At 40.3% G+C, this 12,968-nt stretch overlaps 1 long non-coding RNA gene across 1 annotated transcript in view; it reads left to right on the top strand.

Annotated features, from left to right (window-relative positions):
• The window catches only part of LOC138970971 (uncharacterized), a 54,869-nt gene that overhangs the window by 24,369 nt on the left and 17,532 nt on the right, over positions 1–12,968 (top strand). Inside the window, exon 3 of the long non-coding RNA XR_011457130.1 lies at positions 645–740. This is a non-coding gene — a long non-coding RNA (uncharacterized lncRNA). The remainder of the gene's footprint in view (positions 1–644; positions 741–12,968) is intronic.

Genomic DNA, 12,968 nt, shown 5'->3' with positions numbered 1-12,968 from the left:
AAATGCATTTATTGATCCCTGTAAACGTTTTCACCGAGTGTCTGGAGACTGTCGAGGGCATACCGTGTGACCTACTTTTGAAGCGTCGGTACCCAGTGTCTGTCAACACAAACGCTTGCCTCTATTAAAAATATTCATCTACATACTTTTCCACACACGTGTGTAAAAAAGGCATGCTTCGAACTCGATTTGCATTCTAATGGGGGTGTCTGTTGCCCAACATGCTCACTATATCAAATCGATCGCTTCCAATCGTTTATTTGTCCTATAACAAAGTAAAACCTCGGAAATATTCATTGATATTGCAAGTTTTTAGTGGCAACTTTTTAATTCAAACTATAAATCGCACAAAAAAGACGAAATACTTTACTTACCAAAGATTTGTTGACGTGCAGAGTTCTGCTTCAAATGCTCGCGCAAAACGAAGTTGTAGTTGTCTCCCATGGTAAACAAATCACCCAAGCTATGGCTGGCCAGTGAGGGCACATTAAATTCTACCGTTTTTCAACTTGAAAATTCTCCATTATGCAGAGGCGTACATAGGTATAACATGATGCAATTGTTAGATCTAAATTCACTTTACCATTTCCATTCGATATCATTTCTGTAACCATTTATTTTACCCCTTTTGCTCCGTTCCCCAGGTTATCAAGCCAGACCTTTGAAGCAGGCGGCGAGAATGCCTTCCTTGGTGGAAAGGTCAAGCTACAGGTCGGTCTTTCCGAAGACGAAATATCAAGGTATGTTGATCTATGTTGCTCTATGACTGTTCTGAATGTAGGCAAAGATCTTGAAATTTGTTCAAGATCTTTGCGTTTGAGTGAGATCATTGACATTGTCGACATTGCCACGTCCGGCTGTCACTCGCTCAGTGTGACCTCGACTGGCTCGAGATCGAGTCTGCGTGTAGCCAAAACCGAAACTAGAAATGTGTTTTTCATCCCAGCAACGTGGACACGCTTGGCATAGATTCTAATTGTCGCTTCTTTGCATTAAGCTTGGATTTATTTTAGCGCCTGTAAACTTATCAACAATGGGTTAAATTCAGGAACTATGGCGGGGAGACGTGCCAGTTTGGGTCACTTGATCCTCATGTCAAAGACGATCAAAGTCATGTTCGTTGGAATGGGGATTTTGTCAGGCATGCTACTTTTCCGGTAATTGCCGGAAATCCGATAAAGCCGTTTTCAAAATCCGGTAAAGTCAATTTTTTTCCGGTGAAGTTGAAAAATTTCCGCAAAAACGATCCGTGTGAACATCGCGAAACGCGACCGGGCGTCGGTCTCAATGAAGCCAGCGCACAGTAGTGTTGTTTTCACCAGTTTGGAGGTGTGTTGAATGGTGGTGGGGGGAGGCTAAAATGGGATTTTTAACAAGATCACAACACTATTACAGCCCTGAAAATGATGCCCAGAATGCACCAGATTGCACAGATTTTAACCGTTTTTTGAAAAAAATTCCGGGGGGGGGGCATGCCCCCGGACCCCCCTAGTTGGCTCCCCTGCTTCGCAGGCTCAGGCTTGTGGCTTCGCCACTGGCACTGCGCGCTTCTTTCAGGTAAAACCGTTTTTGGCCTGTAGCATTCCTTTTCAAGGCCATGAAACCAGGCGATGGTGTACCTCAAATTGTATGGCAAAGTTGAAAATAAAGAGCCCATCACACATACATATACTTTAATTTCAATCCACCCAATAGTTTTTGAGAAAATGGGTTTACAAGATTTAGCTCTGGAAATGTGAAATTGTGCAAGTATATATTCATGTGTGTGAGTGAGGGTGTAGGGGTTGAATGTGTATGAGTGTAGAGAGAGAGAAAGAGAGAGAGAGAGAGAGAGAGAGAGAGAGAGAGAGAGAGAGAGAGAGAGAGAGAGAGAGAGAGAGAGAGAGAGAGAGAGAGAGAAAACACAATGAAAACAACATTCTTGTTACTGATTACAAATCATGATATGTATGTCTATGTGTGTATAAAAGAGAATTCAAATAATAATAATAAACAAGAAATTCCTTCGAGGTAGGAAAAACACCCCCGTTGGTCAAAGGGAAATAACCATTCTCACTGCACCCATTCTCACTGCCACCAACTGAGAAGGTTATTTCCCTTTGACCATGAATATGTTTCTCTATAAGTCCTTGTAGAATCTTAATCCACCAATAACTCCCTAACCGTGTGTTTGACTGGTCCCAATTTTTGTAAGGACCGTCTCAGGAATGTATAGAACCTGTTCACCAAGTTTGGTGACGATCGGTCCGTTCATTCTTGAGATCTATATGCGAACACAAACACACAAACACACAAACAAACAAACAAACACATCGACCGAAACCTATACACACCCCTATACCGGGGGTGTAAAAAGTGCAACAGTTGTCACTTTGTGTTGAATAAACGATAGATCCAGAGGAGCGAGTTACTGTGTGGTTGTGTTTACTTTGACACGTGCTTTCTGTACATGCAACTTTTACCGTGACGGTGATTTGCCACTGGTGTTCGTGATCGTGAAAACAAAAATCAAGGTAACTGTGATCGTGAAAGCGAAAATGTCCCTTCCCGTGATCGTGATGATACCCCCCCTTTGGGGCCCTCATATACGTGAGTATAAGTGCAAAAAACAGACAGACAAACATGCACACAAAACAGACAAAGTGAAAACTATACACCCCCGAATATACTAGTGTGTAGTTAAGGAGACACAGAAAGTTCCCAGCCTGCCACTACTGTATAAATTTCCCCTTTCCCCTTTGAACTCTTGTGCGATCGACAGGTGCAGCCGTAGAATTGACAGAACACATGAAATATGCAAGATAACAAAATAGACCAACCTGCTTGCAAAGATAACTGATTTGGTTTTCTTCTCGTGTGTAAAGGTTGCCAAGTTATGCCCATTCTGATTTTTCCTCGACTTTTAATTTGCATCTTACGTTTTATTCGGGTCGATTCTGGGGGTACCCTTATTTTTGGCGGCGGTCACGTGACCAATGTAAAATTAAGTAGAAGTGCAATGCCTATGCACTGCATACCCCCAGCGAAGGACAAATCCGCTTTCTCTCTCTTTCTCGCTCTCTCGCTCTCTCTCTCGCTCTCTCTCTCTCTCTCTCTCTCTCTCTCTCTCTCTCTCTCTCTCTCTCTCTCTCTCTCACACACTCATTCCCACACAAACATACACACAAACTCACGCACACGCACATAGGGGAAGGGCTCCTAATATGGACCACTTTTTGTTTCATGCTGATAACTAGCTTGTTTTCTTGCGAAGAAGTTTCATTTTGTGTTTGGTAGTCCTTCTCTCTTAGGTTAACCGTTAGGCCTAATTATAGTGAAATAGCTTTGATAGACATTCAGCAAAAATTAAATACAGAAAAAATCACAAAGGGTCCATATTAGGAGCCTGGGCGCCTAATATGGACCAGTGAAGCGGCCTTCACGAATCACTGTAAAAAGCCCCCTATATTTTAAAATAACATGATACAACTTTGTGTACAAGTCAGCCTAATTAAAATATGCTCTAGATTTATCTGTTTCGGGTTGATGAGAGCATTATTTGAAGGACACCAGGAAACTAAAGAAGCTTATCAAAAACAGAGTGAAAATAAGTGAAATTGTCAGTAAGTACTGGTGTCACATGACTGATGTGAACCAGTTGATTGGCTAATGGCGATGCGCTAAAACTGTTAGCGCACTCTTGGAGTGCGCTAACTTTTCCACAGAGCGTATTCTTCCGCCCTTTGCCTAAGCGAGACTGTGCTCTCATCCTCAGAATTAATTAATGACATGTAGCTTATATTCTCCACAATACCAAAATACTATAAATTCCTGCTTCTCAATTAAAGCAGAAGTGGTTTTTTTCTGACAGATTGCATGTGCCTGTGCCACAGTTGCCACTATCTAAAAATAGAACCCGCTGTGTCTATTTTTCAGTTTCGACTTGCGAAGAATCTTCTCATAATTATGCCGTAGCTTATTATCCACATTACCAAATGATGAGTTAGTATACAATTCCAAGCAGCTAACAAAAAACACAAGTGTTATTCCGATAACGTACCACTGAACTAGATCAGCATTTGGAATATATACGTAGCAGACTAGATTACACTGAAATACGACTGCATCAGTTCAGTAAATGAATGGTTTCCGAATTATTATTTCAAGGCAACAACAATCGGAATCGAAAACGTGTAGGGTTAAGAACGTTCTTACCATGTATAAAACTTATTACCAGCCTGCATCATGCGTGCAGACGAGCAATTGTTGTTTTTGAAATGAGACTGCAGTGCAGTGCAGTGCCGTGGTTCGCTTGCCCTCGCCGCCCGAGCAGACGACATAAACCTCCCAGCAAATTAACATGTTGGGCAAATGTGAACAAGCAAACGATGGGGACATACTACGTGTAGGGTTCACAGCATTCTTACGGTTCATATATAATAGTACCAGTCTCCCCGATGAGTGAAGATACAACAGAAGAAACATACCACATTTACTTTGAAAATCCGAGTCTGCCAACCGTGGCCTTGGCCGGAGTCAATTCAAGGGGCAACACTCTGCACAGTCAATCTGTCGAAGCTCGATGAAGGTTTCGAATCGCAAATAATTAAGAGTACAGTCTTTTCTCCGAGTTTAAATGAGGTCTCTGTGAAAGGTCATCACTTTTTAGCTTAACGCTTCACTGGAATTTACCAACAGAAATTAAAACAAGAGTTTGCGTGTGACAAAAGCACGACACACTTGAGACAGCCCACGGCAAAAGTAGATCCAGTGACACAAACCTGACCACACAGTTACGCCTATCCAAATGCGCTTTGCAAAATGTGCGTTTTGAATCTTCTTTTTTCTCTGGCGGTACTGACAATATCGTTATTGAAACAATCCCAGTGCACTAAGGGATTTATAGAGCAAATCTCGAAAATAATTATTGAACTCAGCGCTATGCGCTTCGTTCAATAATGAATTTTCTCGATTTGCTCTATAAATCCCTTAGTGCACTGGGATGTCTCAATAACTTAAATTATCAACTTCCACGAAAAGAAGACTATTTGTTATATTTCTTTTAAATCTCGAGGGCTAGTTATTAGTATTACGCCCCACATAATTTTTAAGTTTGAAACAGTTATCTTCCATAGTTCAGGGTCAAGGTCACTTCAAAATATGTATACAATCCAACTTTGAAGAGCTCCTGTGACCTTGACCTTGAAGCAAGGTAAACCAAACTGGTATCAAAAGATGGGGCTTACTTTGCCCTATATATCATATATAGGTGAGGTATTAAATCTTAAAAACTTCAGAGAAAATGGGAAAAATGGGAAAAATGGCTGTTTTTTAGACAACATTTATGGCCCCTGCGACCTTTACCTTGAAGCAAGGTCAAAATGATATGTATGTTTTTTGGGGCCTTGTCATCATACACCATCTTGCCAAATTTGGTACTGATAGACTGAATAGTGTCCAAGAAATATCCAACGTTAAAGTTTTCCGGACGGACGGACGGACGCCAGGACGGACGGACGGACGGACGACTCGGGTGAGTACATAGACTCACTTTTGCTTCGCATGTGAGTCAAAAAATGCTGCAAACTGACTCAGACGTATTTACAATTTAATTAAACAAAATGTTTCAAATTATCTGATAATGTAATTCTACTTTAAAATTAAAGCAGATCTTGGGACTTGTGCACGCATGCACGAAAGTCGCACCCAACATAAAACATAAGAAACTATGATCTGCATCTTTTGTTATGATGATAATGGCACCTGTCAACCGACTTGCACGCCATGTATATGTTTTACTGTGCGCTCTGCATGTCAGTGGTCTTTCTCTGCGTGACTCGATTCTGAGGAGATAAAGAAAATCACGGTGTGTCAATTGATTCCGTTCATCCACCGGATGTTTCCGTTCATCCGCAGGATGTGTCCGTTCATACAGCCTCATTTTTGTCACTTGCTTCGGGAAAAACGTTGTAGTAAGTCGTGTGGGCAGCGCGCTTGTGTAATATTGAAAGAATAAGGTAGCGAAATGGTTGGGCTATGTGTACGATAAGTACCAAGGTGCTAGTGAATCCTAATAATAACACACGCGGGCCGAACGTGGCAAAATTGCCTGATTTTTTAACATTTTCTTGTTTTTCTCGCTCTGTTATCGAATCTGACCCCTGATTTGCACATGATCACCAAAACCATTGCCTGTTACGACATTTCGCTTGAACAGAAGTTTATAGAAACCCATGGCTTTTGTACGATCACTTGTCTTTTGAAAACATACAGATTCCGTTCATACCCCATGTTTCCGTTCGTACAAAAGTGCATGTTTCCCTTCGTACGAAAAGCGTTTCCGTTCATACACATTCGTTAGATCAGAGTGAAACAGGCCCCCACTACAAGTTCTGTATATTCCAATCGTCTTCAAATAGCACAAAGTACGAATGCGTGTGATATTGGACCTATGTGAACCATAAGACGAATTGAATTTGCAAAAAACAGCACATCCCCTCTTCTTTCATTTCAACAAAACACTGGCCCCTGTTGGTAGACTTTAATCCACTTGTTTTCTTGGTGTTTGTTTAGTAGTGCCACACTATACAATGAGGAAGGAAAAACAGGAAGGAATATACAACATTAAACATTATTTCACTCAAATCAAGATTCACATTCAATAGATAAGCGTCATGATGCAAAATATTATTTCAGAGAACGCACAACCCATAGTTTGTTCTACAATGTTCTCAAATAATCAAAGAGACCCCTTAAGATACGCATTCCTCTTCCTCGCATTGGTATCAAGTTTAGCTTTTTCTGCAAGCATGCTATGGAATTCATTACCCGATACTTTTCGGCAAATACATTCTATCATTGGTTTTTGTTAGATACAGATATTTTTCTGTACTCTTAAATACATCATACATTTTGTTTCTACAGAAGTCTTTACTTGTTGAAAATTGAAGACAGTGTACCGAAGGCGCCATTTTGGAAAGTATTCTGACGATTTGAACCTTAACAAGTTCAACGGACATTCGCTGCAATGTAATCAAAAAAACGCTTGAACTGATTTGCTTAACATTAAGTGCTCCGCAACTATGCGAAATGATTACATGAATTTTAAAATGAATTTTAATCAGTGAGCGGTTTGCTTTGCCCAGCTTTCCTGCGTGTCAGGAGTCCGGACTTCCGGTCGCCATCATCATTTATTTAGTTTTCATATAGCCATTCGTCAAAGCAGGAACTCAAACCCACAGTCTTGCTGACACAGGCCACCCTGCGCTAAAACGCTTCGCGTAACAGAAACACCGGGAATGTCAGTTGGAGAATATCACGGTCTGCAATGACTACCAGACACAGCATTCAGATTTGAAAAAGAGAATGCTCAAACACTCATTATAACTTCTTCCTCTCATGTGCTGTCATCGTTTCAGCCCCCAAAACGATCTCAGTAGCTCTCGGCTCAATTTCAATTCTGTATCTCTAAGAAATACGTATACTCAGGGTCGAAAGGTTGGACAAGAAGTAAGACTGGTGCCAAAAGGAGTCACAATGAGAATTACAGTCTGGGATTCCTACTTATTACACAGCCATTTTCAATTTGAGTAACTCAGCGCTCAAACATTTATTTCAAGGTGTTCATGGCGACATAATTACAACCCCCATTCTTAACTGTACATATTCCCGCAATGGGGCACTGCGGTTATGAAATTAAAGGCCCCTCCTGTTTTTGGAACCGCAGTAGCTTTCTAGTTTGCTGTTAGGTAGATTTTTGGTTCCTCTTTCCTGTCATGCTCTCTTTTTCTTCATGAATTCTTTTCTTTTTTCTGCCTTCTTGCTCATTCACCTGTATTTTTTCCAAAAATCTCTTCTCTTGCCGCTTGTCTCGCGATTCATGTATAGTTTAATCTGTTAGTGTTCTGATGTAAGTCCAGCAGTAGATAGGTTAAGCCTATTTTAACATACTGGAAACTGGTAATCTTCCAGTAGGTATTAATTTAGTTTTACTAAAGCCTGCTGGGACACAAGTAATGGGTTAGTGCATTTGTAAACAGGAATCGCTTGACAAGTGGCCCCCTTCATCCCCCCCCTTCCTCGTCCTGATATGGCTCTGCGTAGTCGGCTGGACGTTAAGCAACAAATAAACAAACAAACAAACTGTACATATAGCACTTGGAGCGATTTGAGACAGTTTTCTTGTTAGATACAATCCCTTTTGAGGTTAAACTCATGATTACGTTGTTTTATATTGTTGTGTTTAAGCATGTGTTGCAACGCTGATTGCTTTTACTCTGAAGTTGTTTTTTCAGTTTACATGTTACTGTTTGTGTGTAATTTTTGGCTCACGTAAGTGTAGCCTATGCGATGCTAAACTTTGTCTGTCTGTGCGTGCGTGCGTGCGTGCGTGCGTATGTTGGTGCGTCTCAGAATCTCGTCCTCTGTTTGTGACATTATCACCAAAAGTAAAATCTTCCCAGAAAACGTTGATAATACTATTTACACACTTCTCAGGGTGTACCTTTTCAGTTTAAACAAGAAAAAATATAACATTGCCTTTAGTTTGCCATATATTGAGCATTATTTGGACCATGTGTGCAAAATCACCCGTGTAACATGGAAACAATAAAAGACAAAAAAACTGCATTTATAAGGCTGAAAACGACTTTTATTCAGTTATTATTGTTGAATCACAAGCCATTATAGAGTTCAATATGAAATGACTACATGCAAACAACAAAATAATGTTTTTTTCAAAGTTCCATGCATTCGTCAAAATTTCAATACAAAAATGAAAATTAATTAATGATATCCTGATCAGAACATGTTGATACATGGCATTCATTCAGTCTTATTGACATTTAACCTTCACAATAGCATATATACAAAGATTTGTTGCTCTAAGACAAAATGTTAGAAAGTTATCCCAAAAGAATGCAAAATGGTCACCGATGTAACATGGAAACATCACTTTTGTAACAAAGAAACGGTTATGCTTTTTCCCACAAACTTTACTAAATGAAGCTGATTTTGCAACCAGATTCTTCTTAGGTAAAATGCCAAACACTAAAACAGGAACAGAAAGAAAAAAAGCTGGACAAAATCAAGCAAACTTTGCCCCAAAAAAGAGAAACATAAATGAAAAGTTCATCACCGACGTAACTCGGAAACGAACAACCAGACATGTATTATAAGGTTTGACATGAAGAATGCAAATGTTCAAAAGGGGTTCATTCAATTGTTAAGACAATAAACCAAAGGCATTGGTTACATATAGAACAGTTGCCACTTGTAGTTAATTAATTTATTTTAAAAGAAATAATGCCCCCTGGCATTGAAGGTGGGGTCACGAATCATGGTTGCATCAGATGTAGGGACTAAGGAAATATCATCGATCCCTGGAAAGCAATAGTAGTTCCCCTCCGGTTTCCTTCGAAGGAACGTTACCACCAGTTCATCAGGTCGAATCTCTTGCACCTGAAACATGCAAGTACCTGCGATTTCAACTAAAGATTGATGCAATATGTGTACTAGTTTCACTAACATGAATTTGTTTTAATGTCTATCAAGATTTTGATGCATCCACATTCACTGGCTAAAAACAAAATAAAGTAATTATTTTGTTCAGACTTACCATTCCATTGAACATACAACTTTTACAATTAAAGAAAACATTGACACTTACCGTTCCTTTAAATGGATTTCGGAAATTTAATTTTGATCATAATTTTTTATATTTTTAATTTTCAGAGCTTGTTTTTAATCCAAATATAACATATTTATATGTTTTTGGAATCAGGAAATGATGTAAAATAAGATGAACGTAAATGTGGATCGTTTTATATGAAAAAAAAAAAATTATTACAATTTTCAGATGTTTAATGGCCAAAATCATCAATTAATTTTTAAGCCGCCAAGCTGAAATGCAATACCGAAGTCCGGCCTTCGTCGAAGATTGCTTTACACAAATTTCAATCAATTTAATTGAAAAATGAGGGTGTGACAGTGCCGCCTCAACTTTTACAAAAAGCCGGATATGACGTCATCAAAAGTATTTGTCGAAAAAAAGAAAAAAACGTCCGGGGATATCATACCCAGGAACTCTCATGTAAAATTTCATAAAGATCGGTCAAGTAGTTTAGTCTGAATCGCTCTACACACACACACGCACAGACAAACAGACACACACACACACATACACCACGACCCTCGTTTCGATTCCCCCTCTATGTTAAAACATTTAGTCAAGTTTTGACTACGTGAAATCGAAAGAAAAACTATTATTAACAAATGTTTAGCCTAATTTTTCACTTCATAGAATATCATAGCAGCAAAAACTCACCTTTTCTTAAGAACCTTGGGTGTTGATCACTGTCGTAACAAAATCACAGACTTCGGAAACATTCTCGAAATCTTTCTTCGCTGCTGGAAGCTGAACTATTTCTCTCTGTAACTGCGCATGCGTAGTCACCCGCACCTCTAAGTCACTACGCGCAAAATAGTTCTAATCTTTCTTCAAAACTCTGAACATTATTTGCACCATCGTAACGGAATTTTGAAGAAGCATGTCATATTGCGCAACTTTCAACTCAGTTTGCAGATGCAATTTTGAGAAAATAATACTTAAATAACATTTAACTTAGCGAGTTTCTATGCCCTTTCATGTCAAGATCGTGTTGAAGATGAATATGCAAATTCTAAAGTTCAAATTTAGGACTTGTTGCTGTTGCACGCGTGTGGAAACCTATGTTACGACAGTGATGACAAACTTTCAAGCGATTAATTTCGTTTAAAAAAACAATTCTGTGGACAAAATAACATTTCAACTGTCAAGTACACTTAAACCAAACACACATAACAAAAATAGCAGTCCTTGGACATTCTAAACGATTCTTGTAGTGAGGTACAAAACTAGTTGATGGTTCATGTCACAGATCAGACCTCCATTTTTGACGCATTTAATCATTTCTTTCGCAAAACAACCTTCATAATAATCATGCAAAATACTCAGTTTTGTTTGTACTATTTCTTTATTCATTTTACTTCTCAAAAATACCAATATCATGAATTAAAATTCAGTGTGTTTCAATTGTGGGCTAATTTGATTATGGTACACACAAAAGGTTCAGTTTCTGAGACGCACCCATGTATGTGTGTATGTCTGTGGTAGAAACTTTAACATTTGACCAAACACCGAAATACTCATTTCACCTGGTTATTTTTCAAGCACCATCTTCAAAATATTGAAGCAATGATCAACATTGTGGCTGCATGTGTGTAGTTAAAGCGTGTATCCAAAGAAAACGGGTGGTGTTTTTGTTTGAAGGGGTACAAGCAGTTGACTGGTTTGTGTCGTGTGTGGTATGTAGACCAGGTCAGGTGTCAAGACCAGTAGTGGAATGCATGAATGGAGACTATTATAGTTAGCAACTAAGTTGAGTGGTTGATCGATGCAATATTATTTTGGCGAGCAAACAAGACAAACATAGGCAGAACGCAAATATTTCTCTCAGTTCTTCCGCACATTACGAGAGCTAAAACTGCCCGACCGGGGCGATGTACGCAGCATATAGGCTGAGTCAGTGTCGTCGAAGATTTGAGTGATGGCTCAGTCGGAATGTACTGGGAAAAAGTCCGTGTCTGTCACGATCGGGTGACAGAGACCAAGAAAGCGTCACTCAGTGGAGTGCCTGTTCTGGGTCAATGTATGATAGAAAGCGCCTGTTCGTGATATTGGACACAGCAGTGTTTTTGCTGACAGTGCTCCCGAGCACGGATGTTTTGAAACGCACGAGCTTCACAGTGCAGGTTTCTGCTGTCATAGGGCTGACGGTTTTTTTCGCTGACAGCGCGCACGGGATTTTCAGGGATTGAGTTTCTCGTGTCTTTTTCCTGCTTGGGGAGGCAAAACTGTGTATAGCTGGACTGGTTTGGTGACAAGGTCAGTCACGTGTATTTGGCTAGGTGGTCTGTCAGAGACTCAAGGACGACACACTTGACACCCAGCGGCAGAAGGGGAAGGACCTAACACACAGTTACTAGAGTATGATGGTTTTTCACCGAGTATCATATTCGGCACTCTAGGGGAACTTCCACAAGTTATTCCTTTCCTCTGCCACGTATTTTGCTGAGGACAAGTCGTCACATTTCCTTCGTCGGCGATGGCTTTCGCATAAGGATTCGACAAGGGGTTCTGGACGTTTTGGGTCACTGTTGACGAACAGAGACTGTTCCAGGGAGGAGGCGGACTTTGCTTCCATTGAGAGTTACAATCATAGGCTTTTGAGGTAATAAATCATTATTTAACGCTGTTGATGAGTCTGTGTTGTGGAATGAAATACTCTCTGTTGTTCTTTCCAGGTTAGCGCATAATTTACTCTCTGTGACGCTAAAATACTAATCTGTATATGGTTTTTGCAGATAGGGAGAGAAGGACGGAAAATGGCTGTTTTGTTGTTGTAAAAAGTCCATTTTGTGCAGGCCCACGTGCTCGATGAGATATTTAAAGATGACATGTTTTAAGGTGGTGGGTGAGGGGTAGCTGACATGTTTAGTGCACCGATGCTTTCTGTTTGCAGCCTTCCTTCGTTCGTTCGTTTCGTTCGTTCGTTACGTTCCCGTAACATCGGCACGGCTGACTCTGGCGGGAACTGTTGAGGCTACGCTAACCAGGAGACCGGCTAACCAGGAGACCGGCTAACCAGCGGACCGGCTAACCAGCGAACCGGCTAACCAGCGGACCGGCTAACCAGCGAACCGACTAACCAGCATACCGGCTAAGCAGCAGCAGCAGAGATAAAGCTAAGTGCACCATGTCGTACGCACCCCGTTGACCACCGTTGTCTTTTCGTATCTATGATTTCATTGGAGTAGTGACAACGTGGGGTGTGTGACACCTGCACGAACTAGAGCTTTTCGAACAGAACATTCTCATTTCGACTGTATTTACACGGGTTCAGCGTGTTACTATAATTTTCTACATAGTACTGGCATTTTGTCAGTGAACA

This window comes from Littorina saxatilis, linkage group LG7, assembly GCF_037325665.1.
Source record: "Littorina saxatilis isolate snail1 linkage group LG7, US_GU_Lsax_2.0, whole genome shotgun sequence".
NCBI classification, from domain to species: Eukaryota; Metazoa; Mollusca; class Gastropoda; order Littorinimorpha; family Littorinidae; genus Littorina; species Littorina saxatilis.
The sequence above is the reverse complement of the archived record's forward strand: the minus strand, read 5'-3'. Positions and strand labels throughout refer to the sequence as shown.